Source organism: Mus musculus, chromosome 10 (assembly GCF_000001635.26).
Source record: "Mus musculus strain C57BL/6J chromosome 10, GRCm38.p6 C57BL/6J".
NCBI classification, from domain to species: domain Eukaryota; kingdom Metazoa; phylum Chordata; class Mammalia; order Rodentia; family Muridae; genus Mus; species Mus musculus.
In genome coordinates, this window is record NC_000076.6 from 22,255,053 (window position 1) to 22,271,824 (window position 16,772).

A 16,772-nucleotide genomic window follows, 5' to 3' on the forward strand; every position below is an offset into this window, starting at 1 on the left:
GCTTGTTCCACCATCCAGTGCCTGGCTCACACTGCAGTGTAACCTCACACTGTGCATTGTGAAACTTGACAAGGTGTTAGGAACAGGAGAGACTTCCATCAGCATCTGGATGCCCCAGGTAGTTTAGAGGTCATGTGGGGAAGAGGGTAGGGGCATCCACATCGAGATGGGGTGGGGTGGGGAGGAAGTGTGGGATGTGTAGCAGTCAGCGGGTAGATGGGTGGAGGCAGGAATGAAATGTGGAGTGTAAAAAATAAATTAAAGTAGAAAAATGGAATTAAAAAATGAAAACAAAAATAGAAAAAAGTTAACTTTCACAGATATTCTTATAAAAAAATAAAATATACATTAAATGCAATTTTACATTAAATCAAAATATATTAAGTACATATTATATACATATATATATACACACACACATATATATATACACATATACACATATATATGTATAATTATCCTCCTCAGGGTTATTATAGCTGTAATGACACAGCATGACTAACTAAAGCAACTTGAAAAGGAAAACATTTTGCTTATACTTCCACTTCACTCTTTGTCATCAAATGAAGTCAGAACAGGAACTCAAACAGGGAAAGAATCCGGAGGCAAGAGCTGATGCAGAGACCATGGAGGGGTCCTGGTTAGTGTCTTGATATCCCTGGTTTGCTCAGCCTGATTGCTATAGAACCCAGGACCACTAGCCTGGTGATGGATTCTCCCTATGGAGAATCCATAGGGAGTGGGCTGGTAGTGCAGAGGAGGCCTGTGATTGGACAGGGAAAAGGGAGGCAGAGATAAGAGTTGAGAGGGGGAGAGAGAGAGAGAAAGAGAGAGAGAGAGAGAGTCTCGGAGGAAAGAGAAGAGAATGGAGGCCAACATGATGATTTAATGAGGTTAGAATAATTGGCATAAAATTTTTATCATTATCCTTTGGGTCTGAAATTATTGTATTGGCAGCTTATAAATTGTGATTTCACTATAAATAAATCTGATTGGTTAACTACAAGCTTTAAGAGTCTTGATTTTACCGGGTTACTGGGTATTGTGATATGCAGCCTCCAGGTTGGCAGCTATATTTAGTTACTATAGAATGTGGCATCACCAACTATGTGAGTTTATGGCTGAGGAAGAACAAGCAGCTCCAGGGACAAGCAACGGAGAGCTGGGAACGCAGCAATTGGGCATAGTGGGGCTAGCTCAAAAGAGTAGCTTGGCAAGAATACACCAGTGCCGGCACTAACATGGGAACCTGCTGGCTTGCTTTTTTAATATTTCCCGCAACGGGCAGGACCCCATCCTCAGTCAATCACTAATTAGCAAAATGTCTTGCAGAATTGCCTAAAGTCTGATCTTACTGTGGCATTTTCTCATTGAGCTTCCCTCCTCTCAGATGACATTAGTTTGTGTCAAGTTAAAATAAAACGATCCACTGCATATATTTAAAAGAAAATTTAAAAAAAAACTGACCTCAGAATTCTCTTCTTACTTGAAAATATTCCTCATTTTATCAGCAATCCACCTCTAACCCACTAACTGTTGTGTCTTCTCAGTCTCAGTGGTTTTTCCTCTTGTACTTTCTGTTATAAGAGTCTTGACACAATTTAGGATTTTCTCTTCCAGCCTTAAATGCCTGGATGTCCACGTCAACCACTGCTGCCCTCTACAGACAGGATTCAGCTGAATATGTCAGGTTAAATTCTTATTAGCTAAAACACGGAATCATCACATTTAAATTGTTTGGCGATATTCACAAATTTGCTCCCAATGCCTGAAGTAACAGTAGTGGATAAATGCATGGGGCTGATGGCACAGCTGTGGACAAAGGATTTGGAAAGTCAGAAAAGAGGAACTCCTAAGAGAAAAGACACCTCTTGGGAAATGCCTCCAGAAGGAGTTCTAGGACATGTGGGATTCAGATCTGTGTCTCTGACATGATCACCAACACAGAGAGCTGGGGCTAATGAAAGTCATTGTGTCTTAAAGCAAGCTGCATGGAACCTGTGGATACACACACATATAAGGTTAATCTCTGTCCTGTAAGCACACACACACACACACACACACACACACACACACCTTTACAAATATACAGTGCAGCTGCAAAACAAACTCAAAAAAAAAAAAAAAAGTAACCCCCACATGATCTGCCAGGGACCTGGGCATTTCCTATGCAGAAGCCTGTTCTACAATAGAAAGAAAACGATTCGGTTATTTTTATTTCATTGCATGAGTGGTTTTTGGTTTTTTTTTTTCCTTTGTACTCATTCATTTAATAAACATGGTGTCAGAAGCAGGTGGTCACCCAAAGCAAACACCCTCAATAGTGAGGTCTAGGGCTTCAACTTTGATGACTCAACCAAACCCCAAGAGTTCAGTTCAGTTGTTATACAAAGTTCAGAGGGAACACAATGCCAAACTTCATGTACACCTGGGTTCCAGTTCAGCACCATATCAGACTTTATGGTCAAGCAGAGAGAGCACAGGTCTTGGGAGCAGGGTTCCATTGCAAGCACAACAGGCTAACCTCCATCTCTACAGCTGTCCCACACCTTGGGTGGTCCCTCCACACAAAATGAATCTCCCCTAGTTTTGCCAGTGGGTAAGTGGATGAGTGGGTTACCCTAGGTCTTAAGCTGTTTGGGGGTGATTGAGCCTCTGAGGTGGTCCCTAACCAGAAACCTCCACCAGGGCCTTAAGAACAACACAGAAACTAGGGCACAGCCCAGGGGAGGGACCAGCCTATGTTCAAAATCACTAAATGTGATTGAGTTACACTGCTTAGAGTACACAGTGCTGGATTTCAACACTAGTGTTGAGGGAGATAAAAAATACACTTTTACCAGGAAGCCTTTTCATTTGATTAGTGAGTTAAATGACATAATTACACTCAACAACCACCTGAACGCTAAGTCTGCACACGCATACTAAGTCTGCACACGCATACTAAGTAAATCTGCACACACATACTAAGTAAGTCTGCACACGCATACTAAGTCTGCACACACATACTAAGTCTGCACATGCATACTAAGTCTGCACACACATACTAAGTGTGCACACGCATACTAAGTCTGCACATGCATACTAAGTCTGCACACACATACTAAGTCTGCACACACATACTAAGTCTGCACACACATACTAAGTCTGCACACACATACTAAGTGAGGATGTGTGCCACACAGAGCACCAGGTAGTTTTAATCACCACTGAAAACCAGTACTTCCTTTGCTTCAGTGTGGTTGTCTCTGGTGCCAAATATCTAAACCACAACTCAGGAATTTTCTCAGAACTGAGCAGTAACTGGTGAATGGTATGAAAATTACGGTAGGACTGCTCTATGTGAGCAGTTCTCCATGTCTCCACATGTCCTGGAACACTAAAATGCCACAGACCGGGCCTAATCAGCCCCCCTCAACCCGTGGCAATCAGGGGTTCAGACAGATGGGCATAGAGTCGGCGAGAATTGACAAACAGACAAAGACATGAGAGAGTGTGCTGGATCTGAATGTAATTTGTCAAATCGAGCATCAAACTTTTTATACAGAAGAAAATAGGGAAGTTGGGTGACACACGGGCAAGGTACAAAGAGGTTACTGGATTCTTACACAAAACAGAGAAATACAAACATGGAAAAACTGGCAGGAACCAACTGGGGTAAATCTCAATGTTAACAACTGGGATCAAAAACAGCTCCAGGTAAGGTCCACTTAATCTTAATGCCCTTGCCATAGTTCCTACTCTAGTCGACCTTTCCCCTAGGCCATTGTAAATACTTGTGTATGGTGTAACTCAGCTACCTATAGTTCTAAGTATTATCTACTCTGGTTCCTCTTTAGGTCACAAACTTCCTTCTTCCCAGATAATGGTAAATTTCTGTGTAGAGCAGTGACTTAGCTATCCATGCCCAAGGTCGGATCAAGGACTGGCTAGAATCTAACTTAGCTATATATCAAAATATCAATCCTTAGGAGCACTTGTAATAAAGCAATGTTAAGGGAAAGCACACAGCTCCATTTACCAACTAAAGCAAGGACATTGGAGCATTCTTTATACAGGATGCCACGATTCTAGGAGACTAAGTTTCTGTGAACTTTTCGCCATGGGACAGCACCCAGGTTTTTGGGGCCTGTTGTGCTTGTCACTACTGGAGTGGATGTAGCAGTTCCCCCTGTTTTTTATTTTTTTAGACGAAATTCCAGAATGTCCCGCTTCGTGGTAGCTACAGATCTCAGAAGAACTCTAGAGATGAGTGGAAACACAATGATTACTAAAAAAATAATTCCAGTAATATTAGCAAGCAAGATTATATATTGAACCCAATCCAAGGGATTCAATGCACTTAGGTTATTCTTTAAATCTCTGGCCAATTCATCAATGTTCCAAGTATTCAAATGGCTTCTGCTAATATCTGAAATTTCTGTTAACCTAGCCTTAATACTTGGTATATCCTGTCTCAAGCTATTGCTAAAACTACCTTTTTTTTTTAAAGCATTAACCTTTGCCTCCAGTTTATGTATAACAAAATGAGAGGTATGTAGTTGCCGAACTAAAGCTGTGGTAGATACTGCAAAAGAAGTTAAAATTGCAGTTAAAGCAGTAATTCCTAAAATCAGAGCTGTAACAAATCTCCTTTGGTCTAATAAATTCATTTAACCTTTTCAAAGTTTGCAATCCTGAATTCTCAAACCAAGGATTATTTCCTAAGTCTACAGGCAGCAAAATGTAAGCAGGTCTTTTTAACAACATCATAACAGCAGATTCCTTATCTAAGTTATGATCTACACAATGTTAATTGACAAGAATTAATTAATATGAAAAGACTTGCCAAGATTGGTGATCTTAACTCTTAAAATTATCTAACAATATAGCATACTGGTAAGGAGCACAAGTTATTACAGCTATAGGAGAGTTGGCCTGAATGGCCAAAAACATTGTCTCTGATGAAAACATCTTGTTCATTCTCTGTACCAGTCCCTCTGCCTCACGAGTCAGCTCTTTTAGTTGTTTGTATTTTATGTCAGCACCAGGTTGGTTCTCCTTGCTGTAGTCTGTGGTGGAGATAGGAAGAGTTTCTTCATTTTGCTTGCAAGTGTCTGCTCTCCCCAATTCCTCCTTCTCTGTGCGCTCAATACAGCTTTCCTGTCACCACTGTCAGGGCTCTCAGGAACTCACAGGTCAGCCTGTCACAGGAGTCATTCTGGAAGCTAGCATGCTCCTGCAGCATTCTGTGGAAAAGACAGAAACATTCCCCCTCTTCCCCATTTTAAGTACCTGAACAGGATCATGCCATGTGCCAATATATGGATCTTTTCTCTTTACCTAGGCATATGTATGCCTGGTTGTAGAATATTATAAGGCACTCACTCAGCAATAGGATGTTAAAACTTTACATGATTCTACATTAATGATTTCTTTGCCAAAATAAGCAGCTAATATTTGATTACCCTTGATTATAATTGATAACAATTGATCAAAGCTATCTCTCCTTTTCACAAAGCTCTTTTGTTTCTCACCAGTTAATTTGAATCTCACTTGATATCACCTAACAAAGGCTTAAGTTCTCCTGTGGTGAGTTTATGGTATGGTCTTAGCCAATTAACATCTCCTGGAAGCTTTCGAAAATAATTTGTAATAAGCAAATCATCATTTTTTTTAAATTTTCTTGTACCACAATTTTTCTAGGATAACTAAAACCCTAAATATTAAATGATATTGTGTCTGAATCTTTTTTTGGAGCAGCAATTACTCCCAAGACTTTAAAGCTCATTGTGTGAGAGCAAAGATTTGAAATAAACTTCCTTTTAGAGGCAGTTGCTAATAAATTACTTTCCATTTAAGAAACCGTCTACACTGAAAGATTCAAACTCTTAGCTTCTTGTATTGAAGCAAAGACAATAAAATTTTTTCTTACATAATGTAAGGCTATTAGTCATACCTAGAGGCAAAATTTTCCAGTGATCATGAGCTCACTAGAAGCAAACCCTTTACAATTATCAGGATGCAAAGGAAAAAAACTTTCAAATCTAAAATAATTTTATATGAAGTAGGCAAGCCATCTTGTAATGCCTTTATAAGTTCTATAGCCTGATTGACCTTTTATAAATCTAGAACTTAAACTTTATTATGAACAACACCTGGGTAGATCTGAAAAAGAAAATGTTGTTTAAAGAGAAATCCCCTTGAAGGCAGGGAGGGGTGAGGTCCCAAGAATTTCCTTAGGCATGGTTTCCAAAACACAAGAAACTTTGCACAGCTTCCCTGGGGCTGCTCTGAACTTTGTATTAACTCAAATGTAAATATTTTTTAATCTAAGCATCTTGGCCCTCCTTCAATGAGGACAGATTCTTGGGAACAATTCTATGACTGTCTGTCTATGCCTCTAATTTTGGACACTCTCTCTCTCTCTCTCTCTCTCTCTCTATATATATATATATATATATATATATATATATATATATATATATATATTATTTATTTATATATATATATATAATTAGGTATTTTCCTAATTTACATTTCCAATGCTATCCCAAAAGTCCCCCATACCCTGCCCCAACTCCCCTACCCACCCACTCCCACTTTTTGGCCCTGGCGTTCCCCTGTACTGGGGCATATAAAGTTTGCATGTCCAATGGGCCTATCTTTCCAGTGATGGCCGACTAGGCCATCTTTTGATACATATGCAACTAGAGTCAAGAGCTCCGGGGTACTGGTTAGTTCATAATGTTGTTCCACCTATAGGGTTGCAGATCCCTTTAGCTCCTTGGGCACTGTCTCTAGCTCCTCCATTGGGGGCCCTGTAATCCATCCAATAGCTGATTGTGAGCATCCACTTATGTGTTTGCTAGGCCCCGGCGTAGTCTCACAAGAGACAGCTATATCAGGACAGTCTTTCTTAAGATTACTTATTGTTAAAATGTTCTTTATAACATTAGTGCTGTGAAAAAATTGCTTGTACTGTAGTCTCCTGCCAGGCAGCAACCATAGCCAAACTATTGTCTGAGAGTCTACTTTATGTACAAAGACAAACATATCTAGATAACTCTGTCTTAGTTTTGTATGAAGTGAGCTGTATTAGCGCTCTCATAAGATGATTACCCTTGTAATAATCTTGATTAACAATATATGAGTGAGTTAAAAGTCTTAAGCTTGTGATCAAACTGCAAGCTGCAGTCAATGGAACACTGGCAATTTTAACCATAATTTTTAAGTTTCTTTTGCAACATTAGAATATTATCTACAACTTTGGGAAAGCAAAACCCAATTTTAAAACAATTTATATTATCTTTAAAATAAATATTAGAAACATCACTATCATGTTACAAAGTTTGGCTGCCAATTTATACCTATGAATGCATGACAGTGCAAATTATAATGCTTCATTAAAGAGACATTGTTTTTAATCTTATCTCTTGTAAGTCTACTTTCTAGGATAAGAATCACATTAAATGTTATCTCAGTTTAGAAGTATCCTTAGAGGCTTAGTTTTCTGGCCTAGTTTATGCCACATGTTGGACTCCAACTCTGAGTTACCAATTTAAAGCTAACTTTCTTGTTACGAACGTTACACCTTTTTTTTTTTTTTAACACAGCCTTACATTTCAATTTTTTTCTTTAAAAGGAGTGAGTTGTGTACAGGGGGGTGAAATGCTTTATAGACAAGAAAAAAACTGCACTAGAACCATCTTATTCATCATCTTCTTCAGCTTCCTCCTCTTCGTCATCCTCTTCATCCTCCTCATCATCTTCCTCTTCCTTCTTTTTCTTGCTCTTTTCAGCCTTGACCACCTCCTTTTTCGCTGCATCATGTTTTCTATAGCTCTGTAGGCAGCAATATCCTTCTCGTACTTCTCCTTCAGCTTGGTAGCTTTCTTCTCATAGGGCTGCTTGTCATCTGCTGCAGTGTTGTTCCACATTGCTCCTCGTTTCTTTGCAACATCACCAATGGATAAGCCAGGATGCTCGCCTTTGATTTTGGGGCGGTAATCAGAACAGAACAAGAAGAAGGCCTAAGGAGGCCTCTTGGGTGCATTGGGGTCCTTGAACTTCTTTTTGGTCTCCCCTTTGATGGGGGGATGTAGGTTTTCATTTCTCTTTCATAACGAGCCTTGTCAGCCTTTGCCATATCTTAAAAATTCCCCTTTTTCTTTAGCAGACATGGTCTTCCACCTCTCTGAGCACTTCTTGGAGAACTCTGAGAAGTTGACAGAAGCATCCGGGTGCTTCTTCTTGTGCTCCCCCCAGCAAGTTTGCACAAAGAATACATATGAGGACATTTTGCCTCTCGGCTTCTTAGGATCTCCTTTGCCCATGTTTAGTTGATTTTCCTCCGCGAGGCACAGAGTCGCCCAGAGTCTGGCTCTCGCTTGCCCCGGTGCTGTCTCTATGGAGCTCCCATTACACCTTTTTAATCATACCCAATAACTTATAAGCTAATTCTCTATGAAGAAGACATGCAGAGCATATTTATACCTTTAAGACTAGTCAAAAACCAAATGAAGCGGCTACACGAATCTTATAAATTTATACCAATCAAAGAATTTTACTTTTTCTAACTATAATTTCAAGATAAAAAGGCACTTTATCATTTGTTAAACACAATAATCATGATTGCAGAGAATTTTCTAGGAAAAAAACTCTCAGCTTATCTGCCTTAGAACTAAGAGGTTGCAGACTCTTTTGTAAAAACAGTTTTTCAGCAGGGCCTCTCCTGCTGTGCTTGATTTTTGGCTAAAGTTCTGGGCCTCTCTCAGCCTCTGCTGTGCAAACTGAGAGTGAATCAGCAGGTAAAGTTTTAACCATTTATTTTTTTTTCTTTTCTTTTCAACATGAAACATAGGACAGTCCATCATTCAGACAATGAAACAATCATTCAGATGATGAAACAAAAACATACATGAATTGACACATGAACAGATTGGTGCACCAAACATAGACAATACAAAGAGGGTAGAGAACTTGATGTAAGCAAAACTAAGGATGTCTCCTGTAGGGGCCAGAGAGAATTAACAGGGCATCTCCTGATTTCTCTTTGTCCCTTTCCTTTTTCCCTTTCCCTTTCCCTTTCCCTTTCCCTTTCCCTTTCCCTTTCCCTTTCCCTTTCCCTTTCCCTTTCCCTTTCCCTTCCCTTCCCTTTCCTCTTTCCTTTCCTTTCCTTTTCTTTCTTCTTTCTTTTCCTCTTTCCTTTCCTCTTTCTATTCCTCTTTCCTTTCTTTTCCTTTCCTGCTTGTAAGAGGGGGCTTGTCAAACCAGGATTAAAACCCAAAATTCTCTAACAGCTTCTGGCAAGCATCCAAAACTTCCAATTTATTTAATCTGAGGGCAATTCTCTGAGAAAACACACAATCTCTATACACTAAAGGTGTCAAATAACCTAAAAGTTTACCATGCTGAATCTTTTTTGAAGCTACCATCAGCCCACACTGATTCAAACATTTTACAGCCATCTGCAAAACGCTCTCCACTTTCTGCGACCAACAAAAACACCATCCACAAAATGAATTCTAAATGCTTGAGGATATGATTTTTTTTAAACTTCCAATAAAGCCTTATCTACAAATTTTTGGGACAATGCAGGATTGGGGAGTTGTAAATAATAACAGTAAGAATTGAGCTATTCTTTGACTTTTATGAAGTCTCTTTTTAATGCTTTAACCATAACTTTTAATTTTATCTAAAGTATCAGAATCTACAACTTGAAGTTTTTCTAACTGGGGCTGTGTCCTATAATGAGGTCCACAGTTCCTGAACAGGGCTAAGAGACTGCCCCTTTAGTTTTTTGTCTTACCCGCTTCTTTAGTGAGCCGAGTCCCATCTTTATGGGACTTTGATTTACATTCATTCCTCGAAGGTTCTCTTCACCGCAGCATGGGCAGAGACCTGGAGGAAGGCCCTCGTTGTTTCCAGAGGGATTTTTACAATCTTTCCTCTGTTGCTCTGGTTTTCTACAACCGGAATATGCAGCTTGATTCCCCTGAGAACGCTTTTTATTCTCACAGGTGTTCTTAAAATTGGCGCTGAGTTTCTGACTCTTCATTGCTACAACATAGGCCTTTTCTACGGTTGGTGAGGCATATAAACATGTTTTAATGTCAGACTGCCCCACGGTAAAAACTTACTTGTCATCCTCAAACTGATGATTCTTTGTCAGTAGGCCGCAGTGCCCTGACGAGATCCTATCCATGCCTGAGAAGTAAAGTAGAAATAGAAGAAAAAGAGATAAAGTCTTACCTGTCCAGAGGTCCCTGCTTGGGCACCATTCTGCCACAGACCAGGCCTAATCAGCCTCCTTCAACCTGTGGGAATCAAGGGTTCAGACAGATGGGCATAGAGTCGGCGAGAATTGACAGACAGACACAGACATGAGTGTGCTGGATCTGAATGTAATGTGTCAAATCGAGCATCAAACTATTTATACAGAAGAAAATAGGGAAGTTAGGTGACAATGTTACTGGATTCTTACATAAACAGAGGAATGCAAACATGGAAGGACTGGCAGGAACCAACTGGGATAGAATTCAATGTTAAAAACTGGGATCAAAAACAGCTCCACCTAAGGTCCACTGAATCTTAGAAGCCAGGAGCAAGGACTTCATGCCCTTGCCATAGTTCCTACTCTAGTCTATTGTATAGTCCACCTTCATCCTAGGCCATTGTAAATACTTGTATATGGGTGTAACTCAGCTATCTATAGTTCTAAGTATCTACTCTGGTTCCTCCTTGGGTCACAAACTTCCATCTTCCTAGATAATGGTAAATTTCTGTGTAGGGCAGTGACTTAGCTATCCATGCCCAGGGTTGGATCAAGGACTGCCTAGAATCTAACTTAGCTATATGTCAAAATATCAATCCTTAGGAGCACTTGTAATAAAGCAATATTAAGGGAAAGCACACAGATCCATTTACCAACTAAAGCAAGGACATTGGAGCATTCTTTATACAGGATGCCACGATTCCAGGAGACTAAGTTTCCATGAACTTTTCGCCTCGGAACAGTGCCCAGGTTTTAGGAGCCTGTTGCGCTTGTCACTACTGGAGTGGATTTAGCACTCAAAGATGCTTGGTCATATGTTGGACCAACAGGGCGAGGAAGATCATAGCTACCCCACTGACAAGGAACCCTACCTACACAAGTAAGCAGTCACATGAGGGGATTTCAGCAGGATAAGGAAACACGTGGATACAGAAGGCAAGGGTTGTCTCATGGCTCAGACAGAAGCATTTACCCATGAGAGTGAAAGATCCTGACAGAATGTAAAAGATCACAGAAGCCCTGAAATTGGCAAAATAGATGTCATTGTTAGTAGAAGTAGCTCCACTGATTTAGAAAAAAAAGAGGTGCACAATGCTCTGGCCGCTCCTTGAATCCATGTGTCTGCCAATGTTCTGACCGTTCCTTGAACCCAGGTGTGTGCTGAACCCACTGCTGCACCTCACTGCCTGGTGTTTGTGGTATTGGTTGCTAAGATAGAGTCGTAAAATCTCCCCAGCAACCACAGCTGGGGCCAATCAGGAGTTACTACATCTGCATTAGACTCTCTTTTCTTGTTTCCCTCCCATACCCATTTCTTGAGAAATCAATCATTTTACATTGTTTAGATCTGGAAATTCCCTACTCCCCCCTTCACCTTTCCCCCCTGAGGGTCTACAATAAATGGGACCCCTTTCCCCTCAGGGTTGACTCCTCTACCCCTGCATGGGATATGAGTCATTCCCAGAGCTCTGGCTTTCCCCAAATAAAGCCTCATGTGGTTTGCATCAAGTTTGGTCTCTCGTGAGTTCTTGGGGGTCCGCTATTATCCCGAGACTTGAGTGAGGGTCCCTTCGGGGGTCTTTCAAGAGGACCAGCAACAGAAGGCTTCATAGCGGTCCCTAGGAAACCCTCAGGAGCATCAAAGAAACTGGTGAGCTTGGAGCCTCTGTACCCTGTCCTTAGAGTTCCCGAGCAGCCAGGAGGAAAATTCAAGGCAACTCACAATTACCAGGCCCCCCATGGTTAGTCTTTAGATTAAAGGAGGCCTGACTGGATAAAGATGTCTCCAGGCAAGTTTGAAGATTTTACTTCCCAAGGAAGCAGCTCTTACTAGTGATGGAGATAAATAATCTTACCGTAAATAGCTCTTCCCATATGGAGACTGGACTTTTTGGTTTTTGTTTTTTGGGTGGGGGGGAACCCAGAGAAAAGTTTCTTGAGGTTTTCCTTTGGGTCCACCCAAATGACAGAGGGGCACCATCTCCCACGTAGGTTGGAAACGGTAATAAAGGAGGAGAATGCAGATGCAGTTCTACTAGAAATGCTGCCTCCACTCTGAGCTCCATTCTACTTACTCACATCCAGCGCTGAGTGAGAAAATCGTAGTATAGATGACCAGGAAACAGACTGTAGGGATGGTGATCGAGTAACGACATTGACTAAGTAGTCAATGTTAATGAGTTAAAAATAAGTTGCTTGGAGCCAGGCATGGTGGTAATCTCTCACCTATAATCTGGGCACTGGACAGTAGAGTCAGGAAGAGCAGAGGAGTTCAAAATCAGCCTCAGCTACATAGTGAGTTCAAGGCCAGCCTAAGTCACATGAAGCCTTTTCTTTAAAAAAGGAAGACAGACAGACAAAGGTTCTTTGCTACTTTGTGCTATGCTCTGAAGTGCTATGAACAGGAGGACCCATACTGTCTGGATCTTAGTCTGCTAGAGAGTAAGGTGAATAAGAAATAAACCACAGCACACATCTTTGGTGGTTTTTAATAAAATCATAATCATTTGGTCTTACCAATGAAGAGTCAGAAGCTAGGGTGAAAGCCTGCTAGCTCAGAGAGGCAGAGAAAGCACCCAGCTGTTCCCCCTAAGCCAACATCCCTCCAGGAATGCTACTCTCTCATGCTGACTCAAGAAACCTTCTAAATCAAAGTCCCTCCCTCCTACTTCCTGTGCGTCTCTCTATCCATCCTCCTGACTCTCTATGTTTTTTTCTTAATAATCCTATGGTCACCTCCTGTGAACTGGTTGCTTGCTCTGCCTTTTGACCTATGGTTGACTTTATTTAATCCTGTTCAATCAGAAAGTGCCAGGGATCGGCCCCAGTCGGCCTCCCTCAATCTGCAGTAGAAATCTGGGTTCCAGACAGGTGGGCAAGGAGTTGGTGGGAAATGACAAACAAATACAAACACAAGGGAGTGTGGTATCTGAATGTAATTTGTCTCAAAGTGAACACCAGTCTTATAAGTGACTTTTACACAAAACAGAGGAATGCATACAAAATGCTAACAGGAACCAACTGGGATAAAATTCAAAGTTAACAACTGGTATCAAAAGCAGCCCCACCTAAGGTCAGCTTAATCTTAGAAGCCAGGGGCAAGGGCTTCATGTCCTTGCCATAGTTCCAATTCTAGCCTTCCCTAGGCCATTGTAAATTCCTGTGTATGGGTGTAACTCAGCTATCTATAGTTCTAAGTATTTATTCTAGTTCCTTCTTAGACCACAACCTTCCTTCTTCCTAGATAATGGTAAATTCTTGCATTTGGGAGTAGCGTGCTCTGAGATTTCTTACTCCTTTGTTGTTGTTTTGAGACAGGGTTTCTCTGTGTAGCCCTGGCTGTCCTGAAACTCACTTTGTAGACCAGGCTGGCCTCAAACTCAGAAATCTGCCTGCCTCTGCCTCCCAAGTGCTAGGAATAAAGGCGTGCACCACCATTGCCCGGCGAGATTTCTTACTCTTATCCAGTAAAATACTGTAAGAAAGCCTGCAAGACCCTCCACATTATTGCAGGGACAAATCTGGGGCATTCTAGCTATGGGAATGCCAAATTTCCAGGAGACTTAATTTCCATGAACTTTTCACCTCCAGACTGTGTCCAGGTTTTGCGGGCTGCCACGCGTGTCACTACTGGAGTGAATGTAGCAAAAAGGGTCTTGGATTAAAGGGGTGAACTAAAGCTGAGCTACACCACAGCTAAAAACAGGTGTGTCTAGTAAATAGCACAATCTTGGGGTTCATGGTGTGATCAAATATCCTGCCTCACATCAGAATAGAGTTGTGCACAAAGAATCAAACTAAAGCATTTTCATATCTCATTGGTTCACTGGTATGTGCATTAAGTTAACATGGACATTTACAATGCTTAGTTTGGACGTTCCTAGTGATTAGAGGATGGTTAAAATTGGCCCAGAAACACATCTTTTTTAAAACCCTTAACTAAACTGAATTTTTTTTTTTTTTTTTTTTTTTACATATTACCTTCAGATTTGGCAAACATTCTTGGGAAATGGAAAGAAACCAAAGCAGTTTTCAAATGCTTTTTGTCTTTTGATGTTTCAAGTCATTAGGTGAATTGATAATGATACTAAGGATGAGACAGGCCAGGCCTCTTTTTCCTCAGCATTTTTAAAAATTATCAGGGAGGAAGATTGCAAGTCACTCCCACCCCCACCCAGTGTTGTCTTGAAGAAGGCAGCTGGGGCTTGTCTTTATTGCTATTTTGTCATTTTGTTATTCCTTTCTTATAGATAAGGCTGTTTGGGGACCTCGAGTCCGAGGCAATCGATGTCCAGTCACCATATTTGTATTTCTGTCCAGAATGATTTTAAAAATATTTTTACAGAGAGAACAGAAAGTCACATTTTAGGCTTCTACTTTTGGGGAAAAAAATGCTGCCTTTATTTTGAACAGAATTTATTCAGGACTAGGATTTCCCTCCATATGGTAGAGCGACTTTGTGCAGAGAAAGGAGCATGGATGTCTACTCTGCCTATGTATGCTGTCCTGCTGTGGTAGGGAGAGCCCCATCTTTTCCCTCTTGTTCCACTTTCTACATCCTTCATTTAATTGGCAGTCACTCCATCAGAATAAACTTAGATTGTTAGCACCAACTATGAATTTGATGTACATGAGGAACGTTTCATTGCATACTCTAAAGTAAATGATTCAATCCTAAGGGGTCTGAGGCTGCCCCTGTTGTCCCTGTGTATAGCATATTCATATTCATTTATATATGAGGACCAAAGCCACAATACTTAGTTGTTAGTGTCTGACAGGGCTCATACATAGCACCCCCTTCCCTTTTTTCCAATTCATACATGCACACACACACACACACAGACTCACACTACACACACACACACACACACACACACACACACACACACACACACACACGCTTCATCTTGGTGATGGTTACTCTTCATACATAGCACTCCCTTCCCTTTTTTCCAATTCATACATACACACACACACACACACACACACACACACACACGCTTCATCTTGGTGATGGTTACTCTTCATACATAGCACCCCCTTCCCTTTTTTCCAATTCATACATGCACACACACACACACACACACACACACACACACACACACACACGCTTCGTCTTGGTGATGGTTACTGTTCCTTACCAGCTTGGCTGGCTTTGGAATCTCCTAGGAGACACATTTCTGTACCCAGGGAGGTTTGATTGAAGGGACATGCCCTATTCTAACTGCAGGCTGTACCACTGCATAGACTGAGGTCCCAGGCTGAACAAAGATACAAAGAGGAGACAAAGACAACCTTTCATCTCTCTCTACTTCCTGACAATGGCCATAGTGTGACCAGTTGTATCCACCCTCGATCTAATGCCTTTCCTGCTAGGATGGATTATATCCCATAAACCAGAGTCAAAATTGATCCTTCCTTTTGTAAGTTGTATCTGTCGCAGCACAGCGATTTTGACACAGCAGTGGAGAAAAGTGAATATGCTTCCGATTCTGATAAGGTTATGCTTGTCTGAGATGTTAGAACTCACTGTTAGAGGGGTTCACTCACCGGACCCAGGCTGGCAGGCTTTCTATCTGCAAGAACAGAATGGGTGGGGTGGGGTAGGGTGGCAGGCATGGGATAGTCAGACCTGGTTCCTTCCCCCATGTCTTCAAGCAATGTCCCCCCCCCGCCCCCCCCCCCCCACACACAGGAAGGACTGGCAGTGGTGGGTGGAGTCTAGCCACATTGGAGGAAAGGGGAAACGCATGTCCCTTGAGACAGAACCACTGCTCAGTCATGAGCCACTTCACAATAAAGGACTGCATCTTTGGATATAATCTCCTGTCTCAAACTCCTTAGGTGGTAGGTCACTGCCCCTGCGTTCCTGTCTGCTAAGTCCCCCCCCCACCCCCCACTGGTTCAGCTTTCCTCTGGAGTGCTATTTTCTGAGCACAAAAGCTGAGCTTGAGATTTGTGGCACAGAGAGAGGCTTCCTCTGAGTGGCTTCCTCCTGTTTTAGAGTCTGTAATAATATCCTGAAGCCCAGGCACATGGAGTCTGAGTTTGGCTTCTGAGATATGAACGAGAAAAAGAACACTCTCTCTCTCTCTTTTATTTTTGCCTACAGAATTAGGAATAAAATGTAACTTTCTAATAATGTATCCGGAGTCCCTTGTTAAAATAGCATTTGCAATTTAAATGACAGGCATTGTAGTGCATTGCTTTGCAGTCTGTCACTGATAGGGGAGAGGAAAGACAGCCTGGAGTTTCTTTTCATGCTTCATTAAGAACTTAGCACTGGAGCTCAGAGTTTGCACCATGGCAACATCTTGAACAGGTGGTGTTCCAGCCCGTTTTGAAATAGTTGGTTTGGATAGGAGAGAGGGCTCACTCATTGGCTAAGGGGATGTACCAATCTTCCGCAGGTCCTGAGTTGGTTCTCAGGACCAAGTCAGATGTTTCCCGACAGCCCTGTACTTTTGGCTCCCAATGCTTTTGGCCTCAGTGAGCACATGCACTCGTGTACACATAT

At 41.5% G+C, this 16,772-nt stretch overlaps 1 long non-coding RNA gene across 16 annotated transcripts in view; it reads right to left on the bottom strand.

Moving 5' to 3' along the window:
* The window catches only part of Gm26740, a 120,098-nt gene that overhangs the window by 68,768 nt on the left and 34,558 nt on the right, over positions 1-16,772 (bottom strand). For 13 of the 16 annotated variants that reach the window (XR_003948845.1, XR_003948843.1, XR_003948837.1 and 10 more), the window contains exon 2: positions 10,234-10,298. This is a non-coding gene — a long non-coding RNA (predicted gene, 26740). Of the gene's footprint in view, positions 1-2,106; positions 5,229-7,723; positions 10,299-16,772 lie in introns of those variants that run through there. The other 3 variants (XR_003948840.1, XR_003948847.1, XR_003948834.1) reach the window with 2 other exon arrangements.